Source organism: Myotis brandtii, unplaced genomic scaffold, assembly GCF_000412655.1.
Source record: "Myotis brandtii unplaced genomic scaffold, ASM41265v1 scaffold504, whole genome shotgun sequence".
Taxonomy (NCBI): domain Eukaryota; kingdom Metazoa; phylum Chordata; class Mammalia; order Chiroptera; family Vespertilionidae; genus Myotis; species Myotis brandtii.
The window spans coordinates 4,928,971-4,949,965 of record NW_005369217.1 but is presented as its reverse complement, the minus strand read 5'-3'; the positions used below and the strand labels follow the sequence as shown (position 1 = coordinate 4,949,965).

Genomic DNA, 20,995 nt, shown 5'->3' with positions numbered 1-20,995 from the left:
TTGTGGATGCATTTGTTTCTCAACAATCACTCATGGATTTTATGAACCCCAAATGCGACAATTTTGTCGATTAACCAAGCCATCCACAAAGTGTCACTGTTTGGTGCGGATTTGGGGCTGGAGGCATCATCGGACCACTCTTCTTCGAAAATGCGGCTGCTCAGGCAATAACAGTTAATGGTGCTTGCTATCGCGACATGATAATCTATTTACCCGATATTCTATTCCATACATAACCCTATACTGTATCCTTTATGAATCAATAAAAATTTTATAATTTTAATTATAAACCTGTGTTTTCTATCAAAATTACTTCTTGCGTGAGTTTTGGGACACCCTTTACTTCCTGGTGGATACCAGGCAGGTAAGACTGACCCAGACACTCTCCCTTCTGCTGATGCTCCGCACCTTCTTGTTTCTGATGTAAATCTCAACCACGTGACTTAGTCTTTTTAACTCTGCTCCCAGGTGTGTCTAGCTACTAAGATTTGGCGACCTGACTCAGAACCTGCAAGTTCCTGACCTCGTTTTATGTTCCACATCAATTTTCCTTCAAGACTCATATTATGATTGGAATTCATGACATTTAAGCTTTTGTGTTCTTATCGTTGGACTGTACTCTGCCTCTGCTTATCTCAGTAATACCGGGTCAAAAGGAAGGACCCAAATTCCCTATGTTCAGCAATGACATTCATTTAATTTTATGGAGGGAGTGTGAACCCGAAGTGATTGGTTCGGAATTACACAGCGAGTGACTGGAAACTTAAAAGACACAAGGAAGGAGAGGAAACTTCCTAAGTGTTAGGACAAGTGGGACTTAAAATAAAAATTAAACAGAGATCAAACATCACAGAAGGGTATATTTTGGAAGAGAACTTAAAAGTCTTTCCCCTGCCAAGTGGCAGAAAGATTTAAATCCAGTTTTGGAAAGAAATGCTGTTCTAAGTCACAGTATTTAAACTTGGGCTTTGACCAGGCCAAACAAGTGTTAAAATCAGACTTAACATGTCTGAAACACATTTATCACCTTTTTTCTGCAGCCAGGCCTCCTCTTGCCTTTCTTGGTTTTATTACTGGCTCTGCCATGTACCCAGACATCAGGGTAGAAAAGCCATCTTTTATTCTGTCCCTGCTGACGTGCAATCAGTTGCCAATTCTTGCGATGTTGCCTCTGCCCCTCTCCTGTTTGCCCAGGCCTTTTTATTTTTACTGTCGCTATTCCCTTGCTTGGGTTATTTCACAAGCCTCTTGTTCTATGTGCCTCTAGTGTATGTGTGGCAGGTTAATTTCTAATGTAAAGTCACTGCAGGTCACCAGTTTGCTCAAAAACTTCCCTGGATTTAATACCTACTGGGTTTAGAATAAGCTCCTATTCTAGCATCTGCGGCTCTCCATACTCTTGCCCCACTTTTCCAGACATATCTATTATTAGTCCCTTGCTTTGATACCATAAATCAGCCTATTGGTTTGCACTTTTTCGTGAACATATACTGTCACAGGACATATGTGCAGGCTGTTTCTTCTGCTTGGAAGGCCTTCTCTAGTCTCACTCCTAACTAATCTCAGTTTGTTGACATACAATACATCAGGGGCTGTCAAACTACAGCCCGAGGGCCAAATCCAGGCTGCCAGCCTCTTTTTGTACACGAAGTCTTATTGGAACACAGTCACACCCATTCATTGGGGTATATTTTCTATGGCCATTTGCACTGAAGCAGCAGTGGTAATTGCAACAGAGACTCTATAGCCTGCAAAAGCCTGAAATATTTACTTTCTGGTTCCTTACAGAAAATGTTTGCTGAGTCCTTCAATACATCCTTATCCAATACTAATTTTCCTAACTGGATATTCAATTTAGTGTGTTTTAACAAAAATTTGTTGATCCCCCCCAAAATTCATTTATGTTAAATTGAGACCAATTTCATGTACTAAATATACAAAAACAAAAACAAAAAAAGATGTGAACCATCCTTCAAGGAGCTGACTGTCTATAAGTGGTGACAAACTATAAATGAATTATTTCTCTATAACAGCGATTTCCAATCAGTGTGCCACAAGAATTTTTAAAACATACAATACCTGGCTAGTAAGTCAGGGGCATTGATCTCCTTTCCCTTAGATTGTCAAATTAAAAAATGGCAACATCCAACAAATTTATACCTGTTATTTTGTCAGATCAGCAAAAACAAACAAACAAACAAACACACACACATTTTTTTTGATGTGCCACAGAATTTTAATATATATTTTTGGTGTGCCATGAGATGAAAAAGGTTGAAAATTACTGCTCTGCAGGATAGTAAGTAAAATAACAGCACATACAGTAGGTTCCTGAAAGCATAGAATAGAGCATTATTCATCTTTTGGAGGGATGGAGTGGGGGGGGGGGGGAGTTTAATAGCTAAAGTGGGTTTGAAATTATGCATAGAAGTTTATCTAGAGGACAAGGGGTTAATGTCATTTCAGGCGGAGGAACAGTATATACAAAAGTGAGGAGGAACATAACATGATCTCGTTGAGGAATCTCAGGGCCCTTATGAAAACAAAATGGCAAGGATGGGCTTTGGACTCAGATTAACCTGGGTTCGAATTCTGACTCTAATATTCATTAGCTGTGTGTCCACGAGCAAATCCTTGGCTTCTACTAGTCCATTTTTCTCACCCTAGCAGTATTTATATGAATTAACTGATGTGACAAGATGAACGTTTTTGGCACAATGTTTGACACAGAGTGTGCATGCAAAAAAACAAACAAACAAGTAGATTTATTATCGGTATGTGGCAAAACAAAAAAGTTTATGGGGCAAAAAGGGTGAAGAAAAAAGATGCACATCAGCTCAAAATACAAAGATGGCTGTTCTTTTCTCTGTATCTTCATCTCTGTTCTTTCAATAGCACTTACTACTCTTTCCTGTATTGTACCTGGTAGGTATGTGGATCTAATCCTTCCTTCTAAATTGTGACCTCCTTGAGGGCAGGGATCTTTCCTTATTTCTCTGTGTCTCCCAGAGAACCCAGCACTGTATTATAGATAGAACAGGTCTCTGATGAATGCTCGTTGGATTTTTAAACCTTAAGTTGTGAAGGCATTTTCACAATGATCAACCCATTATTCTATATGAAATTGATACCAGTGGGTTACAGGATGTTGGCTTGCTCAGGCTTGCCCAGTTTGATGAGCCCAAGTCTAACTTGTAGCTTCCAAGAAGGTGGGAATTGCTTTTTCCTTTCTTCTCCCCTTCATTCATGCTCTCATTCTGGTGCACTTTTCACTTTCAGAAATGTCCTCCTCCTCTCCCTCCAGATGCCCACTGCTTGTGCAAATATGCCTGTATTTGTTGTTACATGCTCACGGAAATGCTCAGGATTTCCATCAAAGCCTTTTCCAGGTAGGCGGGTGAAAAGGAAAGTTGTAGTAATCAGGAGTGGATTGCTAGTGGAATTTTAGACACTGCCCTGTCTTCAAATCCTTTCATGATAAAAGTCCTAGACTGCCAACAGTATATAAGAGCAGTCCTAGTCCTAGGGGTCTTAGAAATAACAGGGCCCTTAATTATCACGGTATCAATAGCTATCATATGTTGAGAGCCTACTATGTGGTAAACACTTTGCATGAGTTGTGTCAGCCTCTCATAGCACTTTGCATGCTATTATTATTCACTTTTACAGATGGGCAAATTGAGTTCAGAAAGGTTAGGCAACTTCCTCACAAGCCACACAACTAAGGAGCAGAGCCTAGATCTGCCTACTTAAAAACATTTTTTTAAAAATTTATTTCAGAGAGGAAGGGAGAGGGAGAGAGAGAAATATCAACGATGAGAGAGAATCACCAATTGGCTGCCTCCCACATGGCCCCCCACTGGGGACTGAGCCTGCAATCTGGGAATGTGCCCTGACCAGGAATTGAACTGTGACCCCCTGGTTTGGGTTTGAGTTTGTTGCTCAACCACTGAGCGACCACGGTTGGGCTAGATCTGCCCACTTTATCAGAATTGCTGACAATGCCTTTTTGTTGTCCTGTGACTGGGAAGCAAATTAGCTAAACTCTAGGCTCCACTTCCCTGCCGTGCATTCCTTCTTTCCAGCATTTTCCCAGATGATGCCTCTTGGAATACTTGCCCGAGAGCAAGGCTAGCTATATAATATGAGGGGTCCAATGCAAAACAAAAAGGCACAGCTCCTTGTTGAAACAGCAGTGTGTGTGTATGTGTGTGTGTGTGTGTGTGTGGTGGGGAAGGGTGCCACTGAAGGTGTTAAAAGATAAACTTTTTCCATTGTTCTGTGGCTTCTCTCTTGGGTTGTCATGGTGTTTTTTTTAATTATTTAATGTCATTTTAGGTAAAAAGTATTAAAATTTTAAATCATTACCATGAACTTGATTGTTCATTTTTATATTGTGCAACGTCAGTTTTAAATGCAAATCTAAACGCCTATGTAGCTCATACATGCATGTGGGTTTTGTTTTTGCCAGAAGAGTAGAAATGCTGCCCTGTTTTAATTTTACTTCTTTTTTTTAAAATATATTTTATTGATTTTTCACAGAGAGGAAAGGAGATGGATAGAGAGTTAGAAACATTGACGAGAGAGAAACATCGATCAGCTGCCTCCTGCACACCTCCCACTGGGGATGTGCCCGCAACCAAGGCACATGCCCTTGGCCGGAATCGAACCTGGGACCTTTCAGTCCGCAGGCCGATGCTCTATCCACTGAGCCAAACCGGTTAGGGCTAATTTTACTTCTTGATCTACATACATTCCACCAACATTCTTGACTTTCGGCTTAATGATGAGTAAGAAAGAACTGAGAAGGACCTATGAGTCACTCTATTGCTCTCTTTCCTTTCTATGTCATCACCTTCAGTGAAAGAGTCTGGCAAATACAGGGGAATTCCATGAGTAAAAATAATAAGATTCCTAACTTGTTGATGTTTCTTAGAGTCCCATTGCCCTCTTTTTCTGTTCAAAGCACATTTTGGTTCAGACTGAAAGTGTAGACTCTTTCAGCATCCCTAGATTACTCAGTTTTAAATGTTACCTGAACTCACTTTCAGTCTTGCGGAACCTGCCTGCATCATGGGTCCACCATAATTCTGTGCTCACGGGGCATCACAAATGAAGGGGGTGACAAGGAATGACAGATGTGCATATTGTGTATCCTCACTTCTCCATTGCCCCAGGGAACCTCTCTGACAAAATGCATGTGCTAAGAGAAGTTCTGAAGAACTTCAGGTGGCCACAGCAGAGCATTCATCTAGGTGCGGAGCCCTCTGAGGGCACAGGTTTTATGTCCATGAATCTGGCCCTGCCTGAGAGATGCTCATAGGTGTGATGAAGGAGAAAGGTTCTATAAAACAAACTGTGAAAACTTTCTCTAATCTCTTAGGTCCCTCAACCACTTACTGATCTTCTAGGACCAAGTCTTTAAATCCTGCTCAGAAATCTGCAACTCAACCAGTCCTTAAGAAGCAGGGTACCAGCTTGTTTCTTGTCTCAGTAACTTACTGTCTTCCCAGGGGTCAAGCTCCTAGCCCACAGGCAGGTTTCAGGCCTGGACTTGTCCATGTTTATTTCTCACACCCCCTGTGAATCTACACTGTAGTATAGACCAGTGGTCGGCAAACTGCGGCTTGCGAGCCACATGCGGCTCTTTGGCCACTTGAGTGTGGCTCTTCCACAAAATACTACGTGCGGGCGCGCATGTACAGTGCGATTGAAACTTTGTGGCCCATGCGCAGAAGTTGGTATTTTGTGGAAGAACCACACTCAAGGGGCCAAAGAGCCGCATGTGGCTCGCGAGGCGCAGTTTGCTGACCACTGGTCTATACCCGAGTGTAATACTCAGAAAAGCTTCAATGATAGAATGAACCCAGTTACTTAAAACTCTCTAACCTTTGCCTTGTGTGAGTTTTCCTTTTGTTTTTGTTCAACATTCAACAAGCATTGACCAAGTAGCTTCTGTTATGAGCGGCAGGTCTTTTAGGAATGAGAAGGTGAAGGAAAAGATGCCCAAAAGCTGATTTCAAGAGAGTTGTGCTCTAGGGCCTTCTGAGCCTGCAACATTGTTACTAAATGTATCATTTAAATTAATAAATGTTCTAGGCAGCCCCCTCTTTTTTGCTTCTTTTTTATACTAGAAATGTGGTTTGTGAGATCATTGTAAGGGGCGGTGTACTGGGATAATTTTCCTAAATCAGTCCTCTATGCTCTTCCTTTAAGGGGTGACTTTTTTAAATTGATTTTTGAGAGAGAAAGAGAGAGAGAGAGAGAGAGAGAGAGAGAGAGAGAGAGATCCTTTTTTGTGCCACTTATTTATGCATTCACTGATTTATTCTTTTATGTGCCCTGACCAGGGATTGAACCCACAGCCTTGGTGTATTGGGATGACGCTCTAACCAACTGAGCTACCTGGACAGGGCTAGCATATGAGTTTTTAACACAAACTTATTGAAGTAAATACGGTACTGCCCTTTCTTTAATACTTGGCCAAAATTTTCAAAACCCTCTAATTACAGTTTTCTAACTAATTTTCAGACTCAACTTCAAAGAATTACGCAAGGTTTCAAGTGTCTGTGGTTTCTTCCATTTCCCTTAACTCTTAGTCAACCACTTCATTACATGGAACTTCTCTTATCTTGCATTTTGAACTCCTGCTCTTAAGAGCATTCTTGATCTCAATGCCAAGAGTACAGAACACTTTCAGTTCTAAATTTGAATTAGCAAAAGGTTTTACTTGAATGGTTATAGAGCTGTAGACATATTTTAATATCACTCAGAGGTGATAGTTCAGGTTTAAAGGTGGTGGACTGGAGAATTATAGTTAAAGGACACTCTTCCCTTGAATGGAGATAACATGAGTTGTAGAACTGGGAAGGAATTACTTTATTTAAAATCAGTTCTGTCTGTGAATTAGGAAATTGGATTATGGTCAACAATTTTATTTCATCATGGCGAAACTTCTATGTTATACTAGTTAGTTATTTGTTTATGCAACAAATAGTTTCTGAAAGGGTTGCCATGTTTCAGTTACTGTGCTCGCTCAGAACACACCAGAGAACAGGGCACAACCCCTGCCCTCTGGGCAATAATGACAATGCAAGGTCGAGGTGATGAAAGAACATGGGAAGGCTAAAAAATCTGGTTTTGAGGAGGATCAGGGAAGACTTTCTGAAATAAGAAATAAATAAGCATCTCAATCATTGGTTTTCAAATTTTAGGGAAACTTCTGATTCCCTAGGTCTGAGACTAGCCAAGAGTTTGCATGTTAAACAAGTGCCCCAGGTGATTCTAATGCAGAGGTCCTCAGCATACTCTTCAAAAAACTATTTATCTAAAACGCACTTTAGTTCCATTTCCATTTTCTTTTGTGTTACTCCTGGAAAAAATATAGTGGTTTGTGTGTGTGTGTGTGTGTGTGTGTGTGTGTGTGTGTCTGTGTGTGTTTTCACAGAAAAGAATGACAATTTGGTAACACATTGCAGAAAGGGTCATCACTTTCATTTTCCGCCTGTCATGATGTTTAATAGTCATTTGTTAAAAGAAACTGATAATTATCATAGAGTTTGCCTCAAGACCCAGCATTATTGCACAGATTTAAACCATAGTAGGTCAGCAAATATTTTTGTAGAAAAGAATCATGTAATTTAGTGAGATTTTGGAAATAGAATGTAAGTGAGAATGCACACAAATATATTAAGAAGCACTGTATGAATTAGAGCACAGTCACTTTTACAGAACATTTCACTCAATTTCCTTAGCACAGTAATTATTTTGTTAAGATGTAGGTCTTTAGTAATATTTTAAAAACATACTCTTAAAAACACTGACATTGATGATTTGAATTAGCATTTTATGAGAACACAATGTAATTTATAAAGCCAGACCATGAAGGACTCAGCTGATTATTGTCTAGAAGGGGCTTCAAATCTACCTTAATGGTACTGTATCAACCAATCAACCAGGGGCCACACTTCAATTTTTAAACAGCATATTAAATAATTGAACAGCATATCAAATTATGTTTCGAGTAACTGTCACAGCCTAATTTTTTAGGCACTCTTGTAAAAGCTGTAAATGGTTCATTGAAGGTAGTGTTGAAGCCAAAAATGCTAATGCAAGGCACATGGAAATCCTAAAAGAAACTTGGCATGAAACAAGGAATGAACTTGCTGCTGGAAATAACAGATTATACAAAAACTCAACCAGTGGTTTTAACTGAAATATTTATACACAGATGCAGTAAACTTTTACAGTAAACAGGCTTATGATCTAACTTTCTCTCTTTGCATCAATACATGTTTTCATTCATGCCTTTGTTTAACCAATTTCATAATTGATTCCCCTGTACTTCATGACTTTTAAAACACCAGGCCAAGAGCTACAGGAAAAAAAATATTAGCTGTACTCCTAATTTCTGATTTTTGTTGACAGAAATTCCTTTGTCTCCAACTGAAAGAAAGCTGTTAGATATTCTATGATGATTGCCAGTGTGCCTATTATATTTTCCCCTGAGATGTGCTTAAGAAATTTCAAGGTGGTGCTGGTTCTTTTCTTCATAGATGCCATTATCCTATGTTCCAAAGAACATTAAGCATTAACCAAAACCCGACCTTTATGTGACTTAGATGTTATCACATTCTTTACAGTAGTTGTTCTTTCTTGGTGTTTTAAAAAATACTGTTTTTCATGTACATGACTTCAATTCCGTTCTACATAATAAAATCATCGTTGGCTGAGAGGATATAATGGCACAATTCCTATAATCACACAAGACTGTACATTTCACATGGCATGCCTAATTGCATTTTTCAAGGAATAAAATGATCTGAGTTTCTTTATTTTGAGGTTGAGCCAGATGAGAGAATAGCCCAAGGAATCCAGAAAGAATTGAAACTAAAATGTTTAATCAGCTCCAAGTCTATTCATCAGCATTGTGGCTCAACTGAAAAATAAATCTTAGTTGCAGGAACTTAAATTTATTGCATCAGTTCAATCGAAACAACTCTTTGATTCAGTGCCCATCGCCATTAAGTCATTTATTTGACTGGATAGGGAGGGCAGAGTTGGAAGCAAAATGGTGTCAGTAAACTCGGTTTCTAATTCCAGTTGTCACTACTACTTACGTGGCCTTGGAAAAAGCACGTCACTTTTGGTGCCTCTATTTCCATAAAATGATGGGATGACATTCAATAATCCCTCACGTCTCTTCTGGATAGGAAAATCAGTAAGTCCTTTAAAGTCATTGTTCTACTAGCACCTTAAAAGGTGACTCAGAAAAGAAGTCAAAGACCTTGGCCTGCTGACCTGCACCTACGGCTCCTCGTATGGAATGATTGAGTCATCCCAGACCACCCATTACTCACTCAGGGTTGACATCCTCACAACATCCTTGGGGAATGGATGAGATAAGACCCATTCTAACCTTTCTGAACCAATGACACAGCAACCTTAAAGCAGCTGGTTCAAAACATCAGAGAGGACAGATTCAGACCTGGGAATGTGTTCGAACAGCAGTCTCTTCATCCTCCCTGTGAGTCCTGCAAAGATAAACAAAAGATAAACAAGATAAACAGAAGATACTGGGGGTGTGGGTGCTGGGGAAGTATAGGGGTGAGGCTCTAATTACCTTCTGCAAATGTGCATATATCTGAAGGTGTTGGTCTGCATGTTCAAAATCGCCATAACCAATCAACCCAAAGGAGAACATATTATACTTACATTTCTTAGCCTGTCTGGAGACAAAACAAGTCACAGTCTTCAGAACGTGACTGAGTACGGCCTCTTCAATTAATGCTAAACAGAAATTTTAGGGCTAAACTGGGTTTAAATTTCAGCTTTAATTCCTTCCTGAAGGGTTATTTTGATATTAATATTTTCTGTATTGTATTAGCATGGAGCCTAATTCTAAAACATTTTCTTGTGTGAAATGAATATTTTAAAAATCCATCCCATTCAATGCATCTGCTATTTCCATTATAATTGATTTTTCTCCTAGACTGTATATAGCTCTTGGATTCTTAGAAATATCACAATGTTTTTCACAGCTCAGAGATTACATTCAAAATATAGTAGACTTAAATCCAGGTTGGATTTTAAGATGCAACATTTTGAAGCCAGAAGCAAATAAAATAACGTATTATTTGCAAAAGCACCTCTCAGAAAGCAATATGATAAAGAGGACAGGTCTTGGGATTTTATTTTACTTAACTTGGCCTAGGTTTTATTCTCAGTTCTAACATAAGCTCTGTAACCTTGAAGTAGCTTAAATATTAAAAAGCTCGACTCTGTCATCTGTAAATTGGGTGTGATAATTCTTTCCCTATCTGTTTACAAAAGGAGTATTGAGATCAAAGGAGCAAACTGATATGAAATATAATGCTTAAAACATCCAGATAGGATTAAACCTCATGGAAAAAAAATCACTTTACTAAAATGTCATGTCTACCCAGCTTGGACTACCATCCTAAAACTGTTTTTTGTTAGCATTGTCAGTTGGGTGTTCAACTATTCTAGGTGTCATTACCAGCAACTGAAGGAGCTTTTTAATGGAAGAAATGATTGAGAATAGCCAAATATACTACAGAGTGAGAACAAGAAACAATTCATTATAGGTTAATTAAGTAACAAATAGGTAAGTGTGGACCTGGTGTTAACATCAGTTCCTCCTCATTGGGGAGTTGATCATTTCTCTGCCTTATGTGATCTGGAACCCTTATCTGCTCATCTTCTGATTCTGCATCTCCCAGTGTTTGTCCTCTGTGTTTCCTGTAACTATCCAGACTGGATGGAACTGTTGGTTCCCAGGATCTGGCCGTTCCACTTTAACTAGGGCTAATTTCTGGATTCCAGGAAATTTGCATTGGTCAGTTCCATCTGACTGAGAATGATCTTTCTGCTAAATGTGCTTCCTGTTCTGTTAGTTCTATTTATTGAATGTCTACCATGTGTTAGAGGTTGTTTGGGACCCACTGGATGCAAACATGCATCATTTATGAGGTACTGACTGTGAGGAACACTTGATCCAGTTCTCTATCCTTTCCTGTTCAGCCTTGCATTTCTTTGAGCTGGTTTGTAAGGATAGCGGGGTGTTGAATATACTTGAGGTTTTGGTAAGATGAGAAAATTGTTTATGTTGAGTGACTAGAACATGACCCCTCTGTTGTGTAAAATGTATAGAATCTAAGGTACCTCCTGGATCTCCACTTCCACTTCCTCCTTTTTAATGTCTATTATTAAGACACATTTTTTTCAGTTAAAGGCTTTAATTAAATACAAGTCTTGATGTTTTACTTCAAAAATGTACACTTAGCAATACATGATGGAGCCTTCACTTTAACTCTTTAAAAATGTTATCAACACGTGTTCTTAGCATCAGAAATTCTCAGGATGAGAAGCAGCATTAAAGGACATATAATTAATGCCTGAATTTTCTCTCAGCATTTTTGCTAACAAGCTTCTGTTGAAAAAAAGTGTTCCCTCTGTCTACCTAGGCAACCCATTCTCTCCTTGGACAGTTGAAGCTGTGAGACTGAATCTCCGGTTACTGGGCAAAATGTTAGTATTAGACTGGGGCGGAATTGGCCCAGGGAAGTCATATTAATGAATATCTAGACACAAGATGTACTCCAGTCACTAGGACTTATACTGAGAAATTCTTTTGTCTTGCTCTCATTTGTTGAGATTATTAACTACTATAATCAGGAAATGTATTTCCCAAAGGGGCAAAGTGTACCTTGAAGTGGTAGGATTCTTAAAGACTCAGCTTTATAATCACAGCACACTGATGAGAATTATTGATGATTAGTGATGATAGTAAACTAATATTTCTTTATGCATTAGCAGGCACGGTGTTAAGCATTTAAGGCATTCTTTTACTTAATCCCTCATAAGGGAAATACCACCTACAGATGTGATGAGGACTAAATGAGATAAGACAAAAAAAAAAAAAACCACTTGAAACCACGCCTGTCTGGGAGAACTATAAGTCTGGGGAATGTAGCCAGGACTGTGATCAATTACTTCCTTCTCTTAAAGGGAAGGCTGGTGCAGGCTGGCAATAGATAACTGCCCTCAGTATTAACTCACATTGTTTTACCTGATACTATTTTCAACCTGCTGTGAAACTCTACCCAGACCCTGAGTCGACCCTGTACTGACTTCTCTTGGCAATTCCAGCATATTCTACTTTTCACTGCTGATTAAGTCTGTTTTGGGCAGAGGCTGATCTGAGGCCTGAGCACAGTGAAACAGAATCCACAGCCAACAATAAAGAGTGAGCCTGGCTGGTCATGATCAGAGACTTGACCTTAAAGTGTTGACACAACAGCTGAAAGACATGAACACCCAGAATGGGCAAGTCACAACAGCTCCTGCAAGCTGTGGGGACTAATGTACAGACAATGACGAGCATTTCAGTAACACTGTCCAGACAATATGTTGCAGAGCAACCTGAGGGCCAGCCCACAACACTCAGCATTCTTAACTTGTTTACGTGGAACTAGAGGAAGGAGAACTCAGTGATTACTAGAAAATGTTTCATTTCTAGTGTAATCTTGGGGGCAACTTCCTTTATGGAATCCCAGAATTTCCACCCACCATTCATCATGATTTATAATAATGCACCCATAAGTCTAATCTCCAGCGTGGAACACTGGAAGAGGGTGGTCTTTGTTTTCCTTTAACATGATGAGAATATAGAGAAGTTCTTGACTTTTCCAGATCCCAATCACTGTATATTTGAAAATATGCTTAGCAAAATTTTGAATAGTAGAGGGATTAAAATTTAGCTAACAGGAAACTTCATAATGGTTTAGCCATTCTCAGATTATCTTGGTCAGTCTGCATGTCCTCGATCATAGTTAATTAGTAATTTCTTAGACAGAAATTTTGAGAAAACGGGCAGAAATCAGAAGCTTAAGTAGAGATTTATGAAAATTGGGAATGGCAGGGAAAGGAAAATGTGCTTTTTCACTATGTATATTAGGCATTTAACTTAAAAAATGAACCGTATTTGTTTTTAAAAAATCAAAACAATGCATGTTCAAAAGTTTAAAACTTAAATACAATAACAAAACTTAGTGTGAACTTCTCTTCCCTTCAATCCAAAATCCATTTCCACTTTCAAACATTTTTGTAGTTTCTTCTGTTATCAACTTTTATAGTTATACACTATATTTATTATGCTATTTTTTGTTTATTTATTTATTATTATTATTAATCCTCACCCAAAGATATTTTTCCATTGATTTTTAGAGAGAGTGGAAGGGAAGGAGGAGGGGAGAGAAAGAAAAAGGCAGAGAGAGAAATATCGATGTCAGAGAGACACATCAACTGGTTACCTCCCTCATGTGCCCTGACCAGGGCTGGGGATTTAACCTGCAACCCAGGTACGTGCCCTTGACAGGGAATCAAGGCCTCAGGTGCTCTAAACACTGAGGATACTGACTAGGGCTATCATGCCTCTTCTTTTATTTTGAAAACTTTTAGACATTGCCTACTGAATAATAAAACTTCCTCTAGGAAAAACAAAAATTATCTCTCTTATCTCAAGCCCTTTCTCTGTAGGCCTACTGTGATTATGTCAAAATTTCGAGTTAAATTAGTAGAACTAGAACAGGCTATCAAGCTGATCCAGGTTGAAGAATGGAAGAGAATGATGACTTTTTACTTGGCTACTTGTTTTTACTTGAAATTATGATCAAAGCAACAAACAAGCAATGGAAAAGATACACCCAAGGACCAAGCTATAACTGGGTGCACCCTGGCCCTGGGTGCTTCTCTTTGTTTCTCTCTAAGGTTCAGCCTGGGTTCAGGGACTCAGCAGCCCACAAAACAGACAAAATGGAATGTGATGTCATAGCGATTGACTTTCCTTTGGTGATGGTGGTGAGCATTAGGCTATGCCAGCACTCTAGGGCTTACACTTTTATTATATACTAGAGCAGCGGTTCTCAACCTGTGGGTCGCGACCCCTTTGGCGGTTGAACGACCCTTTCACAGGGGTCGCTTAAGACCATCCTGCATACAGATATTTACATTATGATTCATAACAGTAGCAACATTACAGTTATGAAGTAGCAACAAAAATAATTTTATGGTTGGGTCACAACATGAGGAACTGTATTTAAAGGGCAAGAAAGGTTGAGAACCACTAGAGGCTCAATGCATGAAATTTGTGCAAGGAGCTCAGCCCTCGTGGCCCCAGCTGCCTTGGCCAGCCCTAGCAGCCCTGGCTTTGTCCGGAAGGTCATCTGGAAGGTTGTCCAGATGGTCATTCTGCTGCTTGGTCTAATTAGCATATTAGCTCTTTATTATATAGGATTGGTTGGTCTATAAAATAATTCTATTCAAAAACATTTTTAACTTCTATCTAAAAATTCAAAATAGTATACATGTTAATGTACAGTAAAGTAAAAAATACCCTTATTTATATTGATTATCTGAATATTTAAAATATTACAAGAAGAACAATTATAGGTATTTATCTATGTATTGTAATCATTTAAAGCTTTAATTAGATCTAATATGACATCAGAAAATTTCTGGAAAATGTATTTTTAATGGTCTTATTGCTCTTTGTTTTTCCCACAAAATTGCCTACAGTCTTTTTAAAAGTTACATATTTGATGATTAATAAAGTTCACATTTTGACAACCTTAATTGACTTTTCTCTGTTCACTATAATAATTTTTTTTAACTGAGAAAATACTCTCTCATAGCTGCTAAGGTATTAGGTAATTGCAGAGTAAATTCTGCTCAATGATGGATATTCTTAAGGGAGTTTATTGAATTACATAAATATTTTAGTCTATTTTAAAGGTACTCTTTATATCCTTCATTCTGAGTGCTTTCTTTTTCAAATATTTTTAGAAGACAAAACACATCAAATAGGTTTTGTTTATTTGTAAGTTTTTTAATGTCTTGTTGAGGCTGCAACATCATAGGTCTTCTTAATTTTATTCCATTTTGGTATATAACATAAATTACTCATTTTAAAGGGAGAGTACATGAAAAGACTTTTCTCACAAGTTGAGATACTTCAAAACACAATTATAGGATTTCAAAATGACATTCTGTTCACCATGTGAACTATCATCATTTAATTTGTTCAATTCCTTCCTTGCTTTTGTAAGAATAAATTATAATGTTTTCATCTGCAAAGTTTTTTTTATAACTGTGAGATAAAGGCTGTTTATTTTTAAGTGTCTAAAGCTCCATTTCTTTTGAATATTTGCATAAAAGTTTCCTATCTCTGAACAAAATTTAGAGTTTTTCAAAACAAAAGTTTAATACTATGATGGAATATTTATAATGGTATCAAAAAGTAGTTCTAGTTCTTCAAAAGTTTAATTATTTTTAAAATCTAATCGAAGATGGGTAGTAAAGAGAGAAAATTCATACTCCCATAATATAGTTTCTCTGTTTCTTTGTTTTTTCTTTTCTTCTTTTTATGTATCTTTTCGTTGTTATTTGTTTTGTTTTTTTTTATTTGTTTTAACATCAGCTTCATTAAAAAATATTATAGTTAACTTTAATTGTATATGTATGAAACTACAGCTGATTCTTGAAGAACACAGGGTTAGAAAATCCACATATAACTTTTGGCTCCCCAGTCATTCCTCAGTATCTGTGCGGGAATTGATTCCAGGACCCTGGCAGATGCCAATTCTGAGGATGCTCAAGTCACTTGTATAAAATGGTGAAGAACGATGCATACAGTTGGCCCTCTGCATCTGTAGATTCCCAACTGCAGCTGGAAACTACTGTTTTAAATTCATAGTTGATTAAATCAGGTGTGAAACTGGGTGATATGGAGAGATGACTGTATATTTATTGAAAAATTCCACATATAAGTGGACCCACACAGTTCAAATTTGTGTTATTCAAGGGTCAACTTTACCTGTAACTTTTGACTTACATCACTTTCCTATGGTTAACTTGCATAACTACAAATTTGAATTTACTCTAACTTATTTTAAAGTGATTATGGGTTATGTATGCACCATAACCAATTTCAAGTTCTACATTTTTGCTCCACAAGTTTCCTAATTTGCCTCAACAAATTTCACATGATATGATATTACAATTGCAAAAGCAAGCATTTTACCTTCAGAGTAGAATCTTTTAACTGTTTTTACAATGGTATTCTTAATAATATCTGACATTTCACTTTTAATAAAATAAAATTTCATAAGATTTATTTTGATTCCATGAATTAAATTTAAAAAACTAAACTATTATTGTAAGTAACTTATTTTTTAAAACATCCAATGACATTGGTATTAAATTGGCATAATTTAACTCTAGGAAGTTCATATTCTACTAATGAAATCAGCACATCACAAGCTATTGCTTCATTTAAAAAATATGTACAGATGAGTAAAATTAACTTAGTAGAAATCATTTGATCTACGTGAAAAGTCATGCAGCCTGGAATGATAAGCAAGCACATTTTCTTCAGCTGCACATGTTAAATTGTCAAATTCAAGCAGTTTTGTTTAATTAGTAACTTTTGAAATAGATGTGATGCTTGTTCATCAAATTTGTGTCTTCTGTCATGTGATTAATGATATTAGTATGATGCTCTTAATGAAAAAGATGATAGTTTGAATTAGTGTTCAAACAAATATTCACTTTCCTTATACATGCAACATGCTTTAGCTAAGCTTTAGTGATGGCGAAACTTTTGAGCTCAGCGTGTCAGCATTTTGAAAAACCCTAACTTAACTCTGGTGCCGTGTCACATATAGAAATTTTTTGATATTTGCAACCATAGTAAAACAAACACTTATAGTTTTGATATTTATTTTATATATTTAAATGCCATTTAACAAAGAAAAATCAACAACAAACAAAAAATGCGTTCCGTGTCACCTCTGATACGCGTGTCATAGGTTCGCCATCACTGAAGGGGATGTTTGCTAATCTGACATGAGTCATATCCTTAAACATTGTGTGAGGTCTTACCTGTTCTTGTACTCTGATAATCCATGAACTGGACATGACCTTGGTAGTTGCATTTCCATAAGACATGGCCACAGACAAACATATCTGGAGCACATTAAATCAAACCTGTAGACTAGACTCAAAGCCAGACAACCTGCATCTGAAGCAGAACCATCCAGCTGAGTCTTGCCTAGGTCAACCAAATCATAATCAATGCAGACCGTACACATGAATGTAAGTGCTTGTTGTTGAGGGCACTAAGTTTTGGAATCGTTTGTACATGACTGACATCATGGTAACAATTGTTTATCCAGGTGGGAAAAGTTGTCAAACATTGAATGCAAGTTATATATTCATCCCCTCAACTTTTTTGAAAAATGGAAATTAAACACCATTTTAAATGAAATTTAAACATTTACTTTTTTCAATGAACTAGGGCTAAAAGACCTTTGTTACAAAATAAAAATAAGGCTTTATCAAACAATAAGATAGTTTTATATTTATGCCATAAACTAAATGACAAAACCATTGTAGCATATATATTAAGGCAACTCTTTTTTTTCAAATATATTTTTATTGATTTGATAAGAAGGGAGAGGGGAGAGAGGTATAGAAACATCAATGATGAGAGAGAATCATTGATTGGCTGCCTCCTGCACACCCCCTACTGGGGATCGAGCCTGCAACCAGGCATGTGCCCTTGACTGGAATCGAACCTGGGACCCCTCAATCCGCAGACCGATGCTCTATCCACTGAGCCAAACAGGCTAGGGCAAGGCAACTCTTTATATTACTTTGCATAAGCTCAGACTGTTTCCCAGTATATTTTCCGAATGTTTAACCTATATTTCCCATTGCCCTGCCAACTGGGAGCCTGATGGCTTTATGTACCTTGCAGAGACAGCACAACCAGGTGGCATGCCAAGTGCCTGGCAGAGTAATGTCAATTACTACCTCTAACAAAATGAAGTTCTTGTCAGAGTGCTTTTTATTTGTTTCATAAGAAATGCTGTGCTTTAAAGGGAGAGATTATTTACACTGCATGAAGAAAGGGTGAGGAACATCTGGGAATATATCTGAAGGAAATAAAATCAGTATCTCAAAGAGACAGCTGCACCCTAATGTTCATTGCAGCATTATTCACAATAGTCAAGACATGGAAACAATCTAAGTGTCTATTGAGGAGTGAATAGATAAAGAAATGTGATACACACACACACACACACACACATGAAATGGAATAGTATTCAGCTATAAAAAGAAGGAAATCCTGTCATCTGTGACAATATGGATGTACCTCAAGAGTTTTATGCTAAATGAAATAAGTTAGACAGAGAAAGATAATGATCTTTGTGAGGAATCTAAAAAAAAAAAGTTTAACTCATAGAAGAGTAAAATGATGATTGCCAGGATAGGGTATGGGAGAAATGGGAAGATGTTGGTCAAAGTTCCAGTTATAAGATGAATAAGTTCTGGGAGCTGATATGCAGCATGGCAATGTATTGTATACTTGAAAGTTGTTAAGACAGTAGGTCTTAAATGTTCTCACCACACACACATAGAAGTAGTTATGTGAGGTGATAATTGTGTTAACTTACCTTATTGTCATAATCATTTGACAATATATACATGTATCAAATCACCATATTGCACACCTTAAATTTATCTAATGTTATATGTCAATTATCTATAATAATAAAAGTGTAATATGCTAATGAGACTGAATATCCTTCCAGATGTCCTTCTGGATGTCCTTCCGGACAAAGCCAGGAGTGAGGTGATAATTGTGTTAACTTACCTTATTGTCATAATCATTTGACAATATATACATGTATCAAATCACCATATTGCACACCTTAAATTTATCTAATGTTATATGTCAATTATCTATAATAATAAAAGTGTAATATGCGAATGAGACTGAATATCCTTCCAGATGTCCTTCTGGATGTCCTTCCTGACAAAGCCAGGACTGCGAGGGAAGCCCGAATCCCAGGTGCCAGAGGGAAGCCGGTACCAGCAGCCAGGGGAAGGAAGGCCTACTCTTGCATGAATTTTGTGCATCAGGCCTCTAGTATCTTAATAAAGTTGTAGTTTAAAAAAAAGAAAGAGTGAAAAAGAGAAGGATGGGCAATCACTGATTGTCTCTCAGGTCTAACATGTGGCCTGTTCATTACATATCATCTCATACACTGTAGATAAAACTTGTAATAGAAATTGGAAATACAGAGTGAGACCTATAAAACCATTATGGACAATTTTAATGCCTCAGTTGATAGAAATAATTTGTTTCTAAAATGAAAATTTTGGAAAACAACAAAGCAAGTGGGATGCCAGGATAAATGTAAACTGAGGCTATTCCAGACAAACTAGATTGTACAGTGACCTGCGTTTTTTTCTCTCTCTGGAAGCTTTTAGAACCTCATCTTTAGCCTTGGTGTTCTGGATTGTTATGATGATATACCTTGTTGTTTATCTTCTTTTTTTTTCTATGCGGAAACTCACAACTTTAATTTTTTATATTATTTCCTTGATAAATTTCTTCCCCCTGTTTCCTCTGGTCCCTCTTTCTAGACTTCATATTAGTCATGAACCCAAGGACACATCTCTTGGATCGATCCTCAGATTTTCTTTTCTTTTATCACCTATTGCTTCATATTCTTGTATTGTTTCTCTACTGTCTGAAAGATTTTCCCAATATTGCTTTCTAAACTTTTTAAAAAAATATATTTCTTTATTGATTTCAGAGAGGAAGGGAGAAGGAGAGAGAGATAGAAACATCAATGATGAGAGAGAATCATTGATCGGCTGCCTCTTGCACGCCCCCTACTGGGGATCGAGCCCGCAACCCAGGCACGTGCCCTTGGCTGGAATCAAACCTGGGACCCTTCAGTCCACAGGCTGACGCTCTATCCACTGAGCCAAGCCGGCTAGGGCACTTTCCAAACTTTTATTTGGATGTTTTAGTTCAGCTAACATAATAAATTTTTTTTTAATATTCATCTCTGTTCTACTTGCTTTATTTTATTAAACATTCTATCTCTCTGAGGACATTGTGACATTTTAATGTTTTCTTTCCACTTTTTGCACTATTTTTACATCCTATGATGTACTTTTTTGTTGTTGTTGAGTTGTTTCCTCATGTTTTCCTTCAAACTCTGGAGGTATTTGTTGTCTCCCTGAGTCTGAGGCACAAAATAACTACCCATATATACTCTGTGAGATACAGGTTTTTAACATGTCGACTTTACAGTAGCTTAATCTGTCTTCTCTTTGTTTCTTCCTATATTTCTTCCTCTTTCCTTTCTCCACTCCTTTCTTTCCTTATTCATTCTTTTTATTATACTAACTAGAGGCCCAGTGCACAAAAATTTGTGCACTCGCGGGGGAGAGGGGGTCCCTCAGCCCATCCTGTGACCTCTCGCAGTCTGGGACCGCTCGGGAGATAATGACCTGCTGGCTTAGGCCTGCTCCCGGGTGGCAGAGGGCAGGCCCAATCCCTAGGTGCAGCCCCTGGTCGGGCTCAGAGCAGGGCCGATTGGGGAGTTGGGGCGCCGCCCCCTGTCATGCACAGAGCAGGGCGGATCGGGAGGTTGCGATGTCACCCCTAGTCATGCTCAGGGTAGGGCCGATCAGGGGGTTGGGGCGTTGCCCCCTGTCACACACAGAGCCGCAGGGCGATCAGGGGATTGGGGAGCTCCCCCCTGTCATACACAGAGCCACAGGGCGTTCAGGGGGTTGGGGCACCTTCCCCTGTCACGAACAGAGCAGGGTGGATAGGGAGGTTGTGGCCCCGCCCCCTGTCACACACAGAGCCTCAGGGCGATCAGGGGGTTTGGGCGCTGCCCCCTGTCACACTGATCCCGGTGCTGGGAGGCCTCGCGGCTCCGCTGATCCTGGTGCTGGGAGGCATATTACCCTTTTACTATATAGAATAGAGGCCTGGTGCACGGGTCGGGGCTGGCTGGTTTGCCCTGAAGGGTGTCCTGGATCAGGGTGGGGGTCCCCACTGGGGTGCCTGGCCAGTCTGGCTGAGGGGCTGAGGGCCATTTCA

The 20,995-nt window shown here is 38.4% G+C and overlaps 1 long non-coding RNA gene across 1 annotated transcript in view; it reads right to left on the bottom strand.

The window, feature by feature from the left end:
• The window catches only part of LOC102263853, a 35,880-nt gene that overhangs the window by 10,886 nt on the left and 3,999 nt on the right, over positions 1-20,995 (bottom strand). Inside the window, exon 2 of the long non-coding RNA XR_314212.2 lies at positions 9,488-9,533. This is a non-coding gene — a long non-coding RNA (uncharacterized LOC102263853). The remainder of the gene's footprint in view (positions 1-9,487; positions 9,534-20,995) is intronic.